Here is a 17,246-nt window from a genome sequence, read left to right on the forward strand (position 1 = left end):
CACAGGCACAAAAACCTACCACAAAGAGAAAGGGATAGACATGCAAACAAAATCTCAGCTCAGATTCAGTCATCCAGGCCAGACCAAAACTGTAGCTGGCATGGGGAAACTGAGACCCCCACGTACTTATCCATTCACAACTTCACCCAGACTGCTGCCAAAGTGAAAGTGAAAATCACTCAGTTGTGTCCAACTCTGCAACCCATACAACTGCAGTCCATGGAATTCTCCAGGCCAGAATACTGGAGTGGGTAGCCTTTCCCTTCTCCAGGAGATCTTCCCAACCCAGGGATGGAACCTAGGTCTACCACATTACAGATGGATTCTTTACCAGCTGAGCCACAAGGGAAGCCCAAGAATACTGGAGTGGGTAGCCTATCCCTTCTCCAGCGGATCTTCCCGACCCAGGAATTGAACCAGGATCTCCTGCATTGCAGATGGATTCTTTACCAACTGAGCTATGAGGGATGCCCTAGACTACTGCCAAGACAGAAGCAAAAAGCCCAGAAAATAATCCCTTGTGTCACCGGAGTTCAGAACTGGTGGAAAGTTGAGGGTATACCAGAACTCTGAGAAGAAAAACCCACTCCATGTCTCACAGAAGTCACCAGGTAAAGCAATGCATTCCAACAGGACCTTGAAGTCTCTGGTGATATGACTGTTCACTAGCAACAACAAAGCAGTGAATCAACACATCAACTGAACAAAATGACTCACTCCCCCATCAACAGACAGTAACACCTTGCAGAACAAGAGGCATATCCATGTCTTAGCATAATATTTACCTCACTCTGTACTATTCTTTTACATAATGTCATGCAACCAATCAAAAATTACAAGACACCAAAACAAAGCAAGGAAAGATAATGTCAAGGGATAAAGCTATCACCATAATCAGACCCTGAGATGGCAGAGATGTTGAAACTATCAAAGAGGTTTTATAATTAAACTATTTTTAAAATAGTTTTATAACATGTATAAGTAAAAATATTAAGAAAATAAACAATGAGAGAGGAAAAAATGGTGGTATAACACTGAGATTCTGATATCATACAGGAAATGTGAAAACTTAATGATGCATACTGTAAACCCTAAAGTAACCACACATAAAAAATATAAAACAAAGAGCTGCAACTAATAAGCCAACAACGGAGATAAAACAGAATATTAAAAAAATAATCAAGTCTAAAGAAGGCAAAACAGGGATAAGAACAAAGAACAGGAGGGACAAATAGAAAACAAACAGCAAGGTAGTAGAGAAACCTAATCACATCAAAATGTTTAATGCAAATGAGCAGATTATTCCAAATAAAAGTTGAAAGCAGTAACACTTAATCAGATGTTCTCTACAAAAGAAAAACGGGGATATTACATGGCAATGTAGGGGTCAATTCACAGAGAAAACCTAACAATCCTAAACGTGTTTGCACCTAAAAACAGAGCTTCAAAATACATAAACAAAAGCTTACAGAACTGAAAAGAGTTAGAATACAACTGAATTTAAATACTTAAACTCTTCAGAACAAGGAGATAGAAAGATCAGTTAACAATATAGAAGACTGAAAGGACATTCACCAACTTTCCAAACTGACACAGACCTAATAGACATTTATAGACTCCACAACCCAACAATGCAGGATCCACTATTTACTGCACCTCACCTTCACTAATACGGACCACATTCTGAGCCATAAAACAAATCTTAACAAATTTCTAAAGACTCAAAATCATACATACTCTGAAAAACATGGAATTAAACTAGAAACCAATATCAGAAAGATATCTCTTAAAAAAAAAAAAAAAAACACTCTGTGGAATTTATATTGACTGAGAAAAGAGATATATTCCTTAAATATGGTTCTGATACAATGGACTGAATATGCATCTGAAAATAATTAAAACTGGACCCCCCATCATCCCCTCTTTTATACCATACATACAACTAAACCTTCCCAATGGACTAAAGATGAAAGTCGAATGAAAAATTAAACCTAAGTATAGATTATAGGTCTACTTTATCAGTGGATAAAGTCTTTTAAAAACATGAGACAAAAACAGGAAACCAGAGAAACACAGAAAAAAAAATATTAAAATTTAAAATGCTATATACCAAAAGCTACTTCTTAAACAGACAAGAGACAAAAGATGAGTTTTTGGAAAAATATTATCTGCAATGCAGGTATCACACAAAAGGTTAACCAGTGTAATATATAAGTAACTCCCACAAAAGGACAATAACCAAATAGAAAAATGAACAAGGAATAAAGGGCGACTCTTAGAATAAGAATTCCAGTTACCTACAAACAGGAAAAATTGTTCCCGATCACTAGAAACCAGCAAATAATAAATGAAGGTGTGTCAACTTTGGCTGATGGAATTTTGGGAAATGGGTATTTCCCTGCTTTGCTGGTAAAAAACCTTTCCCCAAAGTAATGTGGCAACATTTTGAATCAATAATCTCACCCTGGTAATCAATACCATAGGTCTGTAATACATTTATTACAATACTGGTTTTAATGGCAAAAACTGAAAACAAAGTATTGCCCATTAGTAAATTATCAGTTAAACAGACTATACAACCATCCCTGAGAATATATGCAACAGTTTTGTTTTGCTTTTAACAGGTTAGAGTTGTTGCAGCTAAGTGGGAGGATTTCCCTTAGGCAGTACTAAATGAAAAAAAGGTCTCCAAAAAAAACCTTTTTTCTAAGTGTGACCAAAAAACCATGTGTGCATATGCGTTTGTAACACTTCCAGATATGGAGATAAATATGAAGACACATAATAGTTCTGATGACAAGAGTTATGGGGGAATATAATCCTACTGTTGGCTACAGGAAGAAGGGAAGCTAAGTAAAAAAGAGAGAAAGGAGTTCACTGTAAAAATGAAATTTAGTGATCTCTTGGTTCTTTTGGTAGCATATTGTTTAGCCTCCGTGTGTTTGTGTTTTTTACTGTTTTTTCAGTGGAAGCAACCTAAATGTCCAACAACAGATGAATGGATAATGAAGATGTGGTACATATATACAATGAAATACTAACTCAGTCATAAAAAGGAACACAATTGAGCGATTTGTAGTGATGCAGATGGACCTAGAGTCTCTCATACACAGTGAAGTCAGAACAAGAAAAACAAATATTCTCTACTAATGTATATATATGAAATCTAGAAAAATGGTACCGATGAACCTATTTGCAAGACAGGAATAGGCACACAGACATAGACAGCAGAAGTGTGGACACAGTCGGGGAAGGAGAGGGTGGGAGAAACTGGAAGAACAGGGTTGACATATATACACCACCAGGTTTAAAATAGATAGCTAGAGGGAAGCGACTGTATAGCCCAGGGACGCCAGCTAGGTTTCCTGTGGCGACTTAGAAGGGTGGAAAGGGGGTGGTGGGAGGGAGGCTCAAGAGGAAGGGGACGTATGTATACATATATAGCTGGTTCTCTCTGTTATACAGCAGAAACCAACACAACATTGTAAAGTAATTATACTCCAATAATAAAATAAAAACAAAAAAACTGGATGAAACAAAATGAACAGCAATGCCTTAAAAGATAAGGAGGGAGGGGCAGGTTTAAAACAAAATAAATTTGTCCCTACTGAGTAGTTGGTACACAATAGTAATAAAAATTTTAGTCAATTGCAATGAATGAAATGTGATTGAATGCTGGATTAAAAAAAAACTGTAAAAGACATTTTTGGACAATTGGAGAAGTTGAATATAGACTGGATATTAGGTGACATTATGGAGTTACTGTCTGTTTTCTGAGATGTAATAATAGTATCACAATTTTATAAGAGAATGTCCTCATTCCTAACAGAGCATGCTGATGGTGTAACAGGAGAAAAAAATGAACAAGTGGACATTTACCATATTTCATTGTATCCACTGATTATAAGATGTACCATTACTGTGTATTAACTAAGACAAAAATGCTGTTAATAAAAATACTACATGCTTTCAAAATAAACAAAATAAAATGAAGTTTAAAGTCTCCACACTCATGTACCTACTTTTAACAAAGAGATATATTTGTAAACACTGCTCAACAAGTGAGTTTCTACAAAGCTTATTTCCTATAGAGCTGAAGTGGTAATCCTTCAAAAAACTAAGTCAAAAAGAAAGAATTCACATTTAAATACCATAAATATCTAGCTTTGAGTTGGTTGTAAACATTAAAGAATATCTTTAAAATGTATATACACATTTTACATATAATAAATGTGCAATGTACAGTTTTTGAAAAAAAAAACTTAGAAAATCACGTTTAAATGGAAAAAAAGGTTTTCTGCTAAGATTAAAGGTACTTAAAAGAGACTAAAACAGAAACCTAAGATTCTCCAGGGTATTATTTTTAGGCACATAAAAGATCTACACGAAGAAAATAAACTGAAGCAGGATACACTAGTATGGCCCTTCCTTTGGATTCAGTTGTGCTTTCTATTTTCCCCAATCCACCTATACATTAGGACAAAGCCCATGTTTTATTTATCTAACTATTCTCAGCACCTAGTATCACCCCGATATGAACCACCTCCCTAACTTTCTTCAGAATATGGATGCATTCCTAGTCTCGTCTAAGATTAACTGGGCTGATCTATCCAAGGTGTTATATATGGAGTTTGATATACTCCTTAAAAATGCTTCAGAAGGAGATAAAAATTCAACCAATTATACTCAGTGAATAGCCCATCTAAGCTAAACATTAGCAGCAGCACCTCTGTATACAATGTAGACTACCCAAATGTCCACTGGTTAAAACTAAAATCAAGTAGGAAGACAGCAATGGAATGAAATGGAAACAAATTATCTTACTGGCATTGGAAATCAAGGTTCTAGTTTTTACTTGGCTGTCTTCAAGCTATTTTACATTCACAATCTTATTTTACAGGATTGTAAGGATGAAACTAAAACCACTTTATGAACCCCAAAGCACTAAGCAAATTTTTTGCTGGCCCCTACTTCTCAGGTGTTCTACTAAACTGTCTTAATTACAAAGCTACTTATACATATAACACAACTGCTTCTGCCTAGAGCCTTGGTATAGTCCCAATATACTCAATAGATGGCTCAGTGTACAATAAAAATTCCATCAATGCTCTTTATAGACTCATTAAGAGTTCATTTGTTTCTTATTATATGATCTCTCAAAATGAAGTATTTCATGTGTTTGCTTAAGTGTCCTGTATTTATACCTACAGCAGAAAAGCTAATGCACATTCCACAGACTAGCCCTCTTCAGATATTCAACCACTCTAACAAAGTTCCTTTCTAAATATCCCTTCAACTGACTCTGACCTTCTGTAAAACTGATCAGTTTTAAAGTTTTCCCTTTCATTGATCTTAGGTAGGAAAAAAGATTTTATACTTATATGTTAAGGTTTTTAGTCAAGGCTAAAATTCCCATCGTTTATAAATAAAATATATATCAAACCTCTTCAGCAATATGAAAAAAAATTTCATTAGACAGCTTCATATAAACTGTATTTTTTTAACTTTATTAATCAACCATCATTATTATTATTTTTATTATCCAAATAAACCTTCTCTAAAGTCATTGTAACATGGGTGGGGAGGGAGGTAGAAGGGGGGTTCAGGATGGGGGGGACACATGTACACCCATGGCTGATTCACATCGACGTACGACAAAAACCACAATATTAGCCACCAATTAAAATAAATAAACTTTTAATTTCAAGAAATAATAATTATAAATAATGAATCAAAAAAAAATTCATTGTTAACACTGTGTGCATACTAGCCAAGCATATCCCAGGATCTATTTTTTGGAAAAGAAAATTTTCTGGTGATACAGCAAACAGAGGTTCGCCAAAACACCAAAAGCCATCAGCTCTCAAAGATAACAGAAAAGGAGGTGTGAAATCACCATAGATGCCAAAACAGCTCTCCTCTGGCAGGTTTGCTTTTTCTTTTCTATAAAGTAAACATTTTCCATGAAGGACTTTTGCCACATACCCACTAAAAACTTGAAACCTTTGATTTCCCAAATAGGAGCAATTTTTCTCCCCTACATTTTGTTGAAACATCTTAGAGCACTTGATCCATGTATCACAAATTACCCTGAATTATAATTATCTGTATAAGCCTTACCTCCCTCACTTGATTTTCAAGCAATTGATGATGTCCTACCCACTTTCATACATGATTCCAGACACATGGTAGGAGCTAAATAAGCATAAGTCAAATGAGCAAGTAAGGCATTTTTAACATGGATAATACATTTTTATTACTTTTATTATGCCTCTGACTTTAACAGCTTTCAGTTCAGTTCAGTCGCTCAGTCGTGTCCGACTCCTTGCGACCCCATGAACCGCAGCACACCAAGCCTCCCAGTCCATCACCAACTCTAGGAGTCCACCCAAACTCATGTCCGTTGAGTCGATGATGCCATCCAACCATCTCAACCTCTGTCGTCCCCGTCTCCTCCCGCCTTCAGCTTTTATCAAATACGAAATGCATACTGGCCAGAATTTCTTGGTCTACTATTAACATTATGGAACATTCTATAGAGTTGCCTTCCAAAATAATTTCTTTGGATTGTCTCAATTTGTTTTAGTACATACATCAGCAAACACAGAATTGGCTTCTACATTGAAGTAAATATTCTAGTAAATGTATTCTAGTAAAAGTATATCAACTTAATCTACAAGTAAAATAAAATGGCCTCTAAAGACAACATCTATTTGTCTAAGACTCCCATTTTTGTGCTCTAATTCTCTACATAAGACTAACTGGAATAGCATATTTAATACTGAAGGGAGATAGGGATAACACAGAAGATAGTTCAAAGGTTTTTCAGTCTTCAAATCTCTGCTTAAAGCTAATTGGCTATTGCCAATGAAGACATGACTCAGAAAATCAGTTTCCACATCTATAAAACAGAAACCATATCATGCATACATACTCAATGAATATTTAATAAATAAAGGAAGGAAGCTCATGTTTCTAATATAAATGCACTCCTACAAACTTGTACAAAACTCAAATATGTATAAGTTAAGGGTTTAGACTGACATTTTAAAGGACACCCCTTCCCAAAGGAAGATTACAAAATCTGTAATTATACACAATCTTTTAAATAGCATTATTAAAAACAGATGTATAGCATTTTGCATGTTCTATCATCTTATTTTTTTTATAATTTATTAGCTTACCTCCATTAAACATTTTCAATAAAGATTCACCAATTTTAAGCACACCTAATGATTTCTTTGTCTCAACTGGGCTTCTCTTCATAAGGAGAAAAAAAAAAATTCAGGAAAATATAGTGAATTGGGAAATGGTTAAAAGAAGTGAATATATTTATTAGAGATGAAAAGGCACAAATAAGAAATGACCATGATATCTGACACTTAGCTACTGAAAGGACAGTCACAGAGACTAGCACTTGGTTCGGTCTTCTTACAACCTGAGGCAGGAATTTCATTTTCCCTTTTTTCTACTCAGTTTGTTAATGAAAGGCAAAGAGCAGCAACATTCTCAAATAGTTTTTGAAATTATTATCACAAACAGCAAAATCATGGCTGGCAGGAGGGGGCAGACTACTACTTGGCAGACAGCCTCGTCTTACAAGAGCTAAAAGATGCCTCCATGAACTCTGTTCCTAAGTCAAAATCCACTGTACAAAAGGCAGTTTAGGGGTCTCCACATGTAGTATTCAAAGTGGCAATTATTTGAAAATCAACTATACATGCCTTGTTACTAAAAAGTACATATTAAGTAACCTAAGACTGGAAAGGCACAGTGCCTAATTTCTGCATTTGTAGCAGTTGCACACTACAGAGCGGTTATTTTGTCAACGGCTGCCTTTAAGAGAGGAATCAATATACTGGAAGAGATTAAAGTTTTTTTCTTCCAGTTTTATTGAGATATAATTGATATATAACACTGCAGAAATTTAAAGTGTAACATATATCATAAAATGATTACCACAGTAAATTTAATAAACATCCCACATTTCATATAAATACAAAACTATAAGAAAATTCTGTGATGTGGTAGAAACTCAGGATTTACTCTTAACAACTTTTGTATATAACATACATCAGTGTTGATTATATTTAATATGTTGCATGTTACATCCCTAGAACTATTTATCTTATAATTGGAACTTGGTACCTTTTGAGCAGACTAATATTTACTGAGCACTAAATATGCCAAAGAACTGATGCTTTCGAACTGCAGATCTAGAGAAGACTCCTGACATCCTTGGACAGCAAAGAGATCAAACCAGTCAATCCTCAAAGAAATCAACACTGAATATTCACTGAAGGACTGATGCTGAAGCTCCTATACTTTGGCAACCTGGTGAGAAGAGCCGACTCATTGGGGAAAAAAAAGATCCCGATGCAAGGAAAGACTGAGGGCAGGAGGAGAAGGGGAGACAGAGAATGAGATGGATGGATGGCATCACTGACTCACTGGACATGAGTCTGAGTAAACTCCAGGAGATAGTGAAGGACAGGGAAGCCTGGCGTGCTGCAGTCCACAGGGCTGCAAAGAGTCAGACGTGATTAATGACAACTACAAGAAAATACGTACCAGGCTCTACATACTGGAGGTTTTGCAGGCATTACCACAATTTTGACCCTCAAAAACATCCCACAATGTTGACATTACATATTCTTGTTTTTGTTTTTCTTTATCAATGAGTGAACTAAGACTTGGAGAACCAACCTGCCCACCTAGATGGCTAAAAACTGGGTTGCTTAAGGTTTTAAATCCAGCATTAGTTAATTCCACTACAAGGAGGAAAAAAGTTCAGAAAAATGCAGTGAACTGTGGAATGGCTAACAGAGGTGAATATATCAGAAACGAAAAGGTATAGATAGGAAATGACCATGATATTTGGCACTTGGTTACTAAAAGGACAGTCATATGGACAGTTCTCAATTAGTTCCTTTAGCACTATATGATCAGTCACTATGTTAGAAGCCAGGAAAGGAACTATAAAGAAGATTCATTTCCTGCTCTCAAGGGGCTTATTACTGGGAAGGGACAAGACAGATCAACGAGCAATTACATCAGAAGGAATATCGTATGCTATGGAGCCAGAGATTACAGCCTAGAACCCAGTGTATTCTACAAGCAAGGGATGATTAATGAGAGTCCCACAGAAAGTGATGTTTACAATGATAGTTGTAACATGAACAGGAGGTGGGCAAGGTGTATGTGTGACACAGAAAGAGTTATATTGATGAGCTACTTTTGAGTCTAAGAGCAAAGAGTGTGAAAAAACTTGTGTTTCTTAATTAGAGAAAATGTAGCCGGTGAAAAACTATGTAAATTATTATAGCTCTTAATTTTTTCCAAAATGTGTGTGTTTAAAAAAAATACACACAGCAGAAAAATGTGCACAGATAAAAGAAAATGTGTGGCAGTATATTTTCAAATACCCATTTAAGATCCCCATCACTACCTTTCTTTATTGTGCATATGCTGTATTGCAACAATGTTTGAGTCTAACCAAGAGACTCAACCATAAATCAGACATAGCTTTATCAACAGAATCCTGGCTTAACTGGGGATCTGCAGTTCAATAGATGGTTCTAAATTATAGTACAACAGCACAAATTTAATGATTCCATTTAAAAAAAAAAAAAAAAAAACTAAGGGCATTTCTAATGACCAGCTGATAGAGGTTTCAGTTCACTCACTGAAGAAGTAGCCCGGAGGTTTATAATCTCTAAATAATCCTTGTTGATCTTTATTTTCTACTTTTTATAAATGATCACAGAAACTATTTTCATGTATCTGCCTTTGAAAAAGCTCAGATGCTTCACCTGCATTATATAAATATTAACAGTCAGTAACTTATATATCAGCTACATAGAAACTTTTTAAGAGTGACTTTCTCAAGGTCATAGAGCAAATCTCTGGTGAAACAGGAATGGAATTCATGACCTTTGACTGCCAGAAGTTTTCTACCCACACTCGGAAATTCCTTCTCCATAAGTGTAATTTATATGCTCACTTTGAGGGACTGGAAAGTTCGTCCCTTTTAGGGCAGGGGATGGGGGCTGGGGAGGGAGAGATTTTTCTGTCAAATCACTTGTCACACAGTTCCTGAGGTTTATACAGTGATTTTTACCTACACTATTTCGTCTTACCCTCACCACCACCCTGTAAACTTGCATGCTGTTTTTCCCATTTTACAGGCTCGAAAGAGTTAAAAAATTTAATCAAGGTCATCCGGAGTTAGTAACTGAGAGAGCAACACTCAAGCTGCAGTATCTCTGCCACTTAAATCAGTCCTGATTCCAGGATGTATAATCTGAGCAGACACCCAATTCTGAAATGAATGAAGGTTTCCTTTACAGTTATTTATCTGATGCTTTATAATCATTTACCTTCCTTGTCATTTAGGTCAGTTGCTTTGTTTTCTTTGGGGCAGGGTTGTTTTCATGTTTTGTTATAAGTTGGCTTGTTAAACTTAAGCGAAAGTAGTATCCCCCAATATAGAATTTGAAAAAACAAAACAAAGTTTGCCTGTTTTTCTTTTTTTTATATATAAGTGGGAAGAGGGCTTTTTACCATAATTCGTGATCATAATATACACAGTTTATGTATGGGGTATATACCAATATAACTAGAGAATATAAAAACTCACATTCATAAGTATAAATACTATATATATACATATATATACATATGTACATACCTAAAATAGACTACAGTTATATATAGTACATATATACACACAATGCCAGCAATTATTGTGAAAAGCCATATATATATATATACGGTGAATGGAGCATATAAAACACAATTCCTGGATGTGAAGGGCAGCAAATTGTAATAGTGGCAGCTTCTATTGCCTCTGTTGGGGGTGGAAAAACTTTCTCAAAGCTCTATAATTTTTTCATCTTCTACACAGCAATAAAGCAGCAAGGGCTTTCTACTGCTCCATCTGTACCTAAACAGCAATGCTGTTTGGACCAGCCCCAAAACTGCTTTTAATAAATATTCAAAAATATACACCATCAAATGAGCCACAGAAGAAAAGTATGGCTTTGAGTTAAAAAGAAAAAAAAAAAAAAAAAAAGACAGAAGAAAGACCATCTCTGAGAATTCTGAGTATCCTGTAATCTACTGACAGACCAAAACAAATTTTTATGGGGCAACAGGACTACTCAAGTAGCCACTTTTATGACAATAAACACCCTAAACCGAAAAATCCTTTTGTAACATAATTACTGAGAATATATAGAGAAAGTAACCATTTAATCCACAGCATGTGTTCCCTACCGCAAAAACTCAAAAGCTGACATCAGATGGGGTGTGGCCGGTCTAGGCCCTGACAATGAATTCTGGCCAGCTGAAGTCTGACAGTTCTCTGGAAGGGCTTGGGACCTAGAAACCAAGCAGGTCTCACAGAGCCTAAGGCTACTGCCCTTCTGGGCACAGGGGAAGGCCCATCTGTTTACTTGCGTTTTGATTTTGAGAGCCCTGGTTGTGGTAGATGAGTTAAGGCTGTGGTTATAGGGTGCTGCCAGTGATTTAACCTTAATATTTTTACCCTTACATTTTGTCCATACTTAGGATGGAAAGGCGCACGTAATTTGTCAGCTGAAAAAACAAACATAAATTTTAAAATGGAAAATAAATGAACACTGGGCAAAAATACAGATATTTCCACTATAGTACCCTATGGGATTTTCAAAATGTAAACAAATGATAAAGGTAAGCCACAGCAACCTATTTTAGGAATTATTTACAAAAATGAAAGTTGTGTTCTTAAAAAAAAAAGATAATCATGGTGTCAATTCTGAACAAAACTCTTCGGGAATATTTAGCTCGTGTTCATTAATCAACATGGAAGCACAAGTAAGAAAACTTATTCAAAGAAAGAATAACTTTTCAAATAAGTTTGTGCCATTTCTAGTGGATTACAAACTATTTTGCATTAATACACGATTAAATCATCTACCGCTAGATTTATGAAGTTGACACGAAGATAACTGTTACTCTCATGATATAAAGAAACCATTTGACACCCCCCAATTTAATGTGATTAACCTCATGTTAATTTGCATAAACATGAAATTCCACACATTCCATGTTGTACCACCATGAAAATGTCCAAGACGTTTACACGCTCATCTAGCTAGCAGTATCACTTCACTGTTCAAGATACTCAACACTCCAGATTAACCAACACGGGCCTGAGTTCAAAATGCTCCCATACAGGCCTAGAGGCCTAACCCCTTATGGCATCTTAGAAAACACACCTGCATTTAAGACTAAATTATTTCATTACGTTGATAGCAGCCTGCTTCAGGATATGACATCTAAGACTCACTCTCAGTCTGCCGAAGAGAATGTTTACCTTTCCCAGGAGGCTGGGAAGTAATTCCCCAGGAACATATATTTTTTTTTAAATGACCAGAACACTAACACTATTACATGCCTGATGGGTGCTCTTTGGAAAGACTGTCAAGCATCCTGATTTGTTTTTCCCTCGGCCTGGGGAAAGAGCGCTTCAGTGTTTGCAGTCCCTCCCTTTCTGTACACACATAGGCTGCAGCTGTAGTAAACAAGCGCCAGCCAAGAGTTGCTAAGGTCAAGGTCTCAAATGCTATACCAGGACCAATTTTCTACCAAAGGACATTCAGCTGTGGCAAAGGAATTTTCAGAAGAAAAATATATATATTAAAGGGCCATCAGTGCAACCATTTTCATTCAGTAAATAGTCATTCAAAGCATTCCAAAATAAAGTTTTAACTGACAGAAGTTTCTTTTAAATATGTTTAAATACTAATGTTTCAGTTAGTAGTGAAACTACTGAATAACTGAAATATTTCAAAAATACACAGAAACCCCTCAAGGATGTTTCTTTATCTCCCACAGCGATAATACAATTTTAGGGCATAAATTATTACAATGTTCTGTGAAACCATCCCAACTTTTACCAGCTTCAGTATATTTCATAGAAGGCAAAATAATAAACCCCTTTCCTAATTACATTACAGATTCCTGTCAATTCTGGTATGCTCAAAACTCTCTCCCCCCAACTCAAAGGAGTTTCAGTTCAGTTCAGTTTAAGCTACTCCAATTGACCTGGCTGCAGCCATAAAGATACAACTTATGCAACCGAATGTTTGTCCTTCAACATCTCATTTCTAAGCTGCTAAAGTTAAACATTTTCTAGCCTAAAAGTATACCCCTTTATCATAACCCATTTCTATGTGGTTTTTTAAAATGTAAACAACATCTGAATGAGGTTTACAAATAGCACTACCAGCCTATTTCATTTTTCAGGTGAGGGGTCACTGTTTTTGCTGAACGCCAATTTCAAAAAGCCTTTCTTAGAAGAAGGAATACACCCAGCCTTCGAAGCGACCACTCCTATTCCCCCATCACAAGCTGCTGCCCGTTAAAAACCACCAAATTCATTTCAAGGCATTTACTTAACTGAACAACTCTATCCTCCAGTAAGAAGAGGGCATGGAGGCGTCTAGGTGGATTTGCAGAATGACGTCCGTTGATTGGCAGATGTCTACCGAAGCCACTAGATGCACATGCACTAAATGTAAATAGAGCTGCTCCTCTCCCTGGTGTTTCAGGGAAACTGAGAGAATATTAAAGCTGATTTAAAACAAAACATCCGAGGGCTCGGCTGAGGATCCTATTAGCCAGTGGAATTGCCTAAAACAATCCATACAGCGCGACACTTAAACCATCTGTACAGTTAAATTAGAGAGCTGACAATATTAACCACGCAAACTGTTTATCCAGATTACACATTCCGTTGTACTAATACTCTCTAACTCAACACAGTCAGCTTTTACCAGCTGAATTAAGGCTATTACTATTAAAGTATGCAAAACTCGAAGCGCAGGGTGAAGGGGGTTGGGAAGCTGCAGGGCACGTAACAAAGGAATTGGTACTTTTTCCAAGCTTTTGCCCCAAATGCACTTCGAAACTGAACTGTTGAGTGCACCCCACCCTTTTCCCCAAAGATAAAAGTTTTCAAAGTTCTAATAGGCAGTTCTCTGCCCAAGAAAAGCAGGACTGACTCGCCCCGTAGGGGAGCATCTAACGCGAACACCAACTAATGTCGCGGAGGTCAAGTACGAGTCCTCCTCTAAAGGCAAGAAGTGGCTCCCAGGCCGGCTCCGCGGGCTTCCCGCCCGGGTGGCCCTGCAAAGTTGCCCCTTGTCAACTCCGGCCAGGTCCCCCGTAATTGAAAATAACAGCCTCGGGTCAGCCTCCCGGCTACTGCCACGGACCAGGCACTGTAGCAAGTGACAGTTACACATCATTACGACCAGAGACAATAATGAATGTGGCACCAGGACCACTATTCATGCCGGCAGTGTCATCTCCGCTTTAACCCCTTCCCCTCCGCTCTCTCCAATGCACACCCACAGCCCACACGGCCCGGTGGGGCAGCTCGTCACCCAACTCGCTCTATTCCTGGGGGCAAACTACTTCCACAAGCTCCCCCGCACCCCCAATTCAGCCCTGGTGTTTTATTTCCCATCCTTGGCAACTGTCAGGCAAACACTGCAAACAACAATTCCACTAGGGATAGAAAAATATTGCTTAATTCACGCTACTTGATAAGTTCTTTAAAAAAAAAATGGGGTGGGGGGGGAGAGAAACCTCCTTTCTTCACGAATCCAACCGACGCTACTTGCTTTGCAAAAGCGTCGCCCTCCCTCTCGCCCCCACGCCGCCCCGCTTCCCAACACTTTCCCCCTTTAAGAACACAGACCAACCAAAATGATTTAACTTGAGCAGATGACAGAAGAAAAATAAAACACGTTAAGAGACTACGGTCTGATCTGGGATGGTACCAGGAAAAAAAAAAAAAAAAAGAGGAGGGGGTTGTTTATTTTGATAAGAAACAGAATCGGCACAGACCTGAACAGAAGCTGCAGAGCAGGAGAAATTGTTTTCTTTCCCTCACCCAGAGTCCCCCTCTCTCTCCCTTTCTCTCGCTCTCACACGCGCGCGCGCACACACTCACGCTCACACACACACACACGGCGTCACCCGCGCACACTCACACGCACACTCGCACACGCACGGGCAGAGCCTCTCAGCTGCTCTCTGCAGTTCTCAGGAAATGAATGGGGGGCAACCCAGGGAACTGTTGTACTTGCAAATGACTTACCCGGATCACATGATGCGCTAAATGTAGGGTGGGCCGGTGGGTGGAGGCTGCCGAGACGCGAGCCCGGGTCTAGCGTGGGGAGCCTCGCCAGGCCCGCATCGAATTACCCCGGGGCCCAGCCGAGGGGGTTGCAAGACGCCGCTTCTCCTCCCTTGCAGCCCGCAGCTCAGGAAACCGGAGAGGCGCGGGGGGTGGGGTGGGGTGGGGTGGGGTAGGGTGGGGTAGGGTGGGGTGAGTTGGGGGGGCGGGTGGTGAAAACACCAAACCCCCAAACAAAAGAGCTCCGGGTCCTCCTCCCCAGAAACAAAGCCCCGCCGCTGCGGGCGAGCCCCGGGGTGGGGCCGAGGGCGGGGGCGGCGGCGGGGAGGGGCTCGCTCAGCAGGCGCTAAGTCGCTTTATTGCCATAAAATGGGGCCCCCGAGCCGCTCCGCCCGAGGATTAGGAGGCGGGCTCTGAGTGTGATGGTTGAAATCCCCTGTGGGAAACTAACCCCTCCCCGCTCGCAGAGGTAGAAGGCAACACCCACTGCCCGGCCCTCGCCTCGCCGCTCGGGCCGGCGGCTTGGGGGGTGGGTCCGCGGAGCCTCCACCCCGCCCCACCCCGCCCCACCCCTGCCCCCGCCCCCCGGCCTCGGCCGCGCTTCGCGATCACCTGCACCACCTTGCTGCGGCACCCAAAATAACCCACACATGGCCAACACCGCCTTGGGAGCCGCGGGGCGCGGGGGGCCTGCGGGAGGAACCCCCGATTTCAACTCCTCGGGAGCGGACTCGCGCGGAGCCGCCAGAAAGTCCCCTCTTTTGTGCCAGATCCCGCTAGGCTGCCTTAGGAAGGGAATTTGGAGACAAATAAAGCGCGGAGCCCGCTCGGCCCACCACTCCTCCGCCCCCGCCGGTCCCCTCCCGCCCGGGTGGAAACGTGCGGGGAGAGGGCCGGGTGCCCGAGCCGTCCCCGCGGCTCACCCACCAGCTAACTTGGAAAGGTGTGGGCGGAGCCGGCTCCGGCGGCCGGCGGCGGCTTGGGACCGCTCGCGGGGACCGCCCCCGTGGCTCCGGGCATCGCCCGCGCCGGGCAACAATGGGGTCCCGGCCGGGGCAGCCCGGGCGGGCGGTGCCCTGGGCGCGGGGGCGCACGCGAAGGTGGGGCGCGTGCAGGACCGGGTGCGGAAGGCGGTGGGGAAATCATTGTTTGGGTTCTCGAGCGACGCACGTTGCGGGCGAGGCGGGGGCGTCCTCCAGCCCAGCGCTTCACCTTGGCGGGATGAATGGGGGCGAGGCGGAGCCGCACGCCCGGTTCCGGACCCCCGGGAGATGGGATACCCGCCCTCGCTCGGAATTTGGGCAGGAAGCGGGAGCTGTAGATACCAGCCAAGGGGCTGCGGGAGAGCGGAGTCCGGCCCTCCCCGCCCCGCGCCCCAGAAGGGAGCCCCGAGAAGCGAGCGGCCCGGAGCTGAGTCCTCGACGCCCTTCCCGAGGGTCCCTCCCTCCCTCCCCGCTTCCGCGCCCCGGGGAGCGGATCGACGCGATTCTGGGGCGGGAGCGAGAGGAGGCGGGCAGCGCGGCCCGGCGCTCCCGCGGCGGCCGGGAGGGCGCGGGGTCAGCGCGGCGGAGAAGGGTCGGCGGGGGCAGGGCGGCGAGCGGACGGAAGCGGGCGCGCTGGGAGCAGAGCGGGCGCGGCGGCGATCGCGTGCGCCACTTTCTTGCAAAGCTGGGTAAGCGCGCTGGGGCGCCCGGGTGGCCGGACACCCCGGCACGGCGCCCCTGAGCCCGCCCTGCGTGGGAAACCACCTCGGCAGTGGGAAGGCCTCGAAGGGGAAGTTTATATTAAGGAAAGAAAGATTTGCAAATGTGGCACGAAGTAGGGGTGGGAAGAGAAACGAGACAGAGGCCGAGAAACAGGAAATGAGAGCGAAAGGACGCATTCTAGCCAGGAAAAAGCCCAGTTCTACATTTCGTGTGGCGGTTTTCCAAACACTTCTAGAGGCCCTGTGTGCGCTATTCATGAAAACAAAGGCAACGCACTGCCAGGTTGTGTTCCATGCCTCCTGCCTCCTCCTGGATGTGAGGATTAGGCAAGGTGGTGCGGCCCAGACGAT

At 41.4% G+C, this 17,246-nt stretch overlaps 1 protein-coding gene across 7 annotated transcripts in view; it reads right to left on the reverse strand.

The window, feature by feature from the left end:
• KLF12 (KLF transcription factor 12) overlaps positions 1 to 15,345 on the reverse strand; it is a 534,567-nt gene extending 519,222 nt beyond the window's left edge. For 6 of the 7 annotated variants that reach the window (XM_055542650.1, XM_055542645.1, XM_055542653.1 and 3 more), the window contains exon 1: positions 15,152 to 15,345. The gene's annotated coding sequence lies outside the window, so the exon portion shown is untranslated. The other variant, XM_055542649.1, reaches the window with a different exon arrangement.
• Between the last annotated feature and the right edge of the window lie 1,901 nt (positions 15,346 to 17,246).

This window comes from Bubalus kerabau, chromosome 12 (genome assembly GCF_029407905.1).
Source record: "Bubalus kerabau isolate K-KA32 ecotype Philippines breed swamp buffalo chromosome 12, PCC_UOA_SB_1v2, whole genome shotgun sequence".
Lineage (NCBI taxonomy): Eukaryota > Metazoa > Chordata > Mammalia > Artiodactyla > Bovidae > Bubalus > Bubalus kerabau.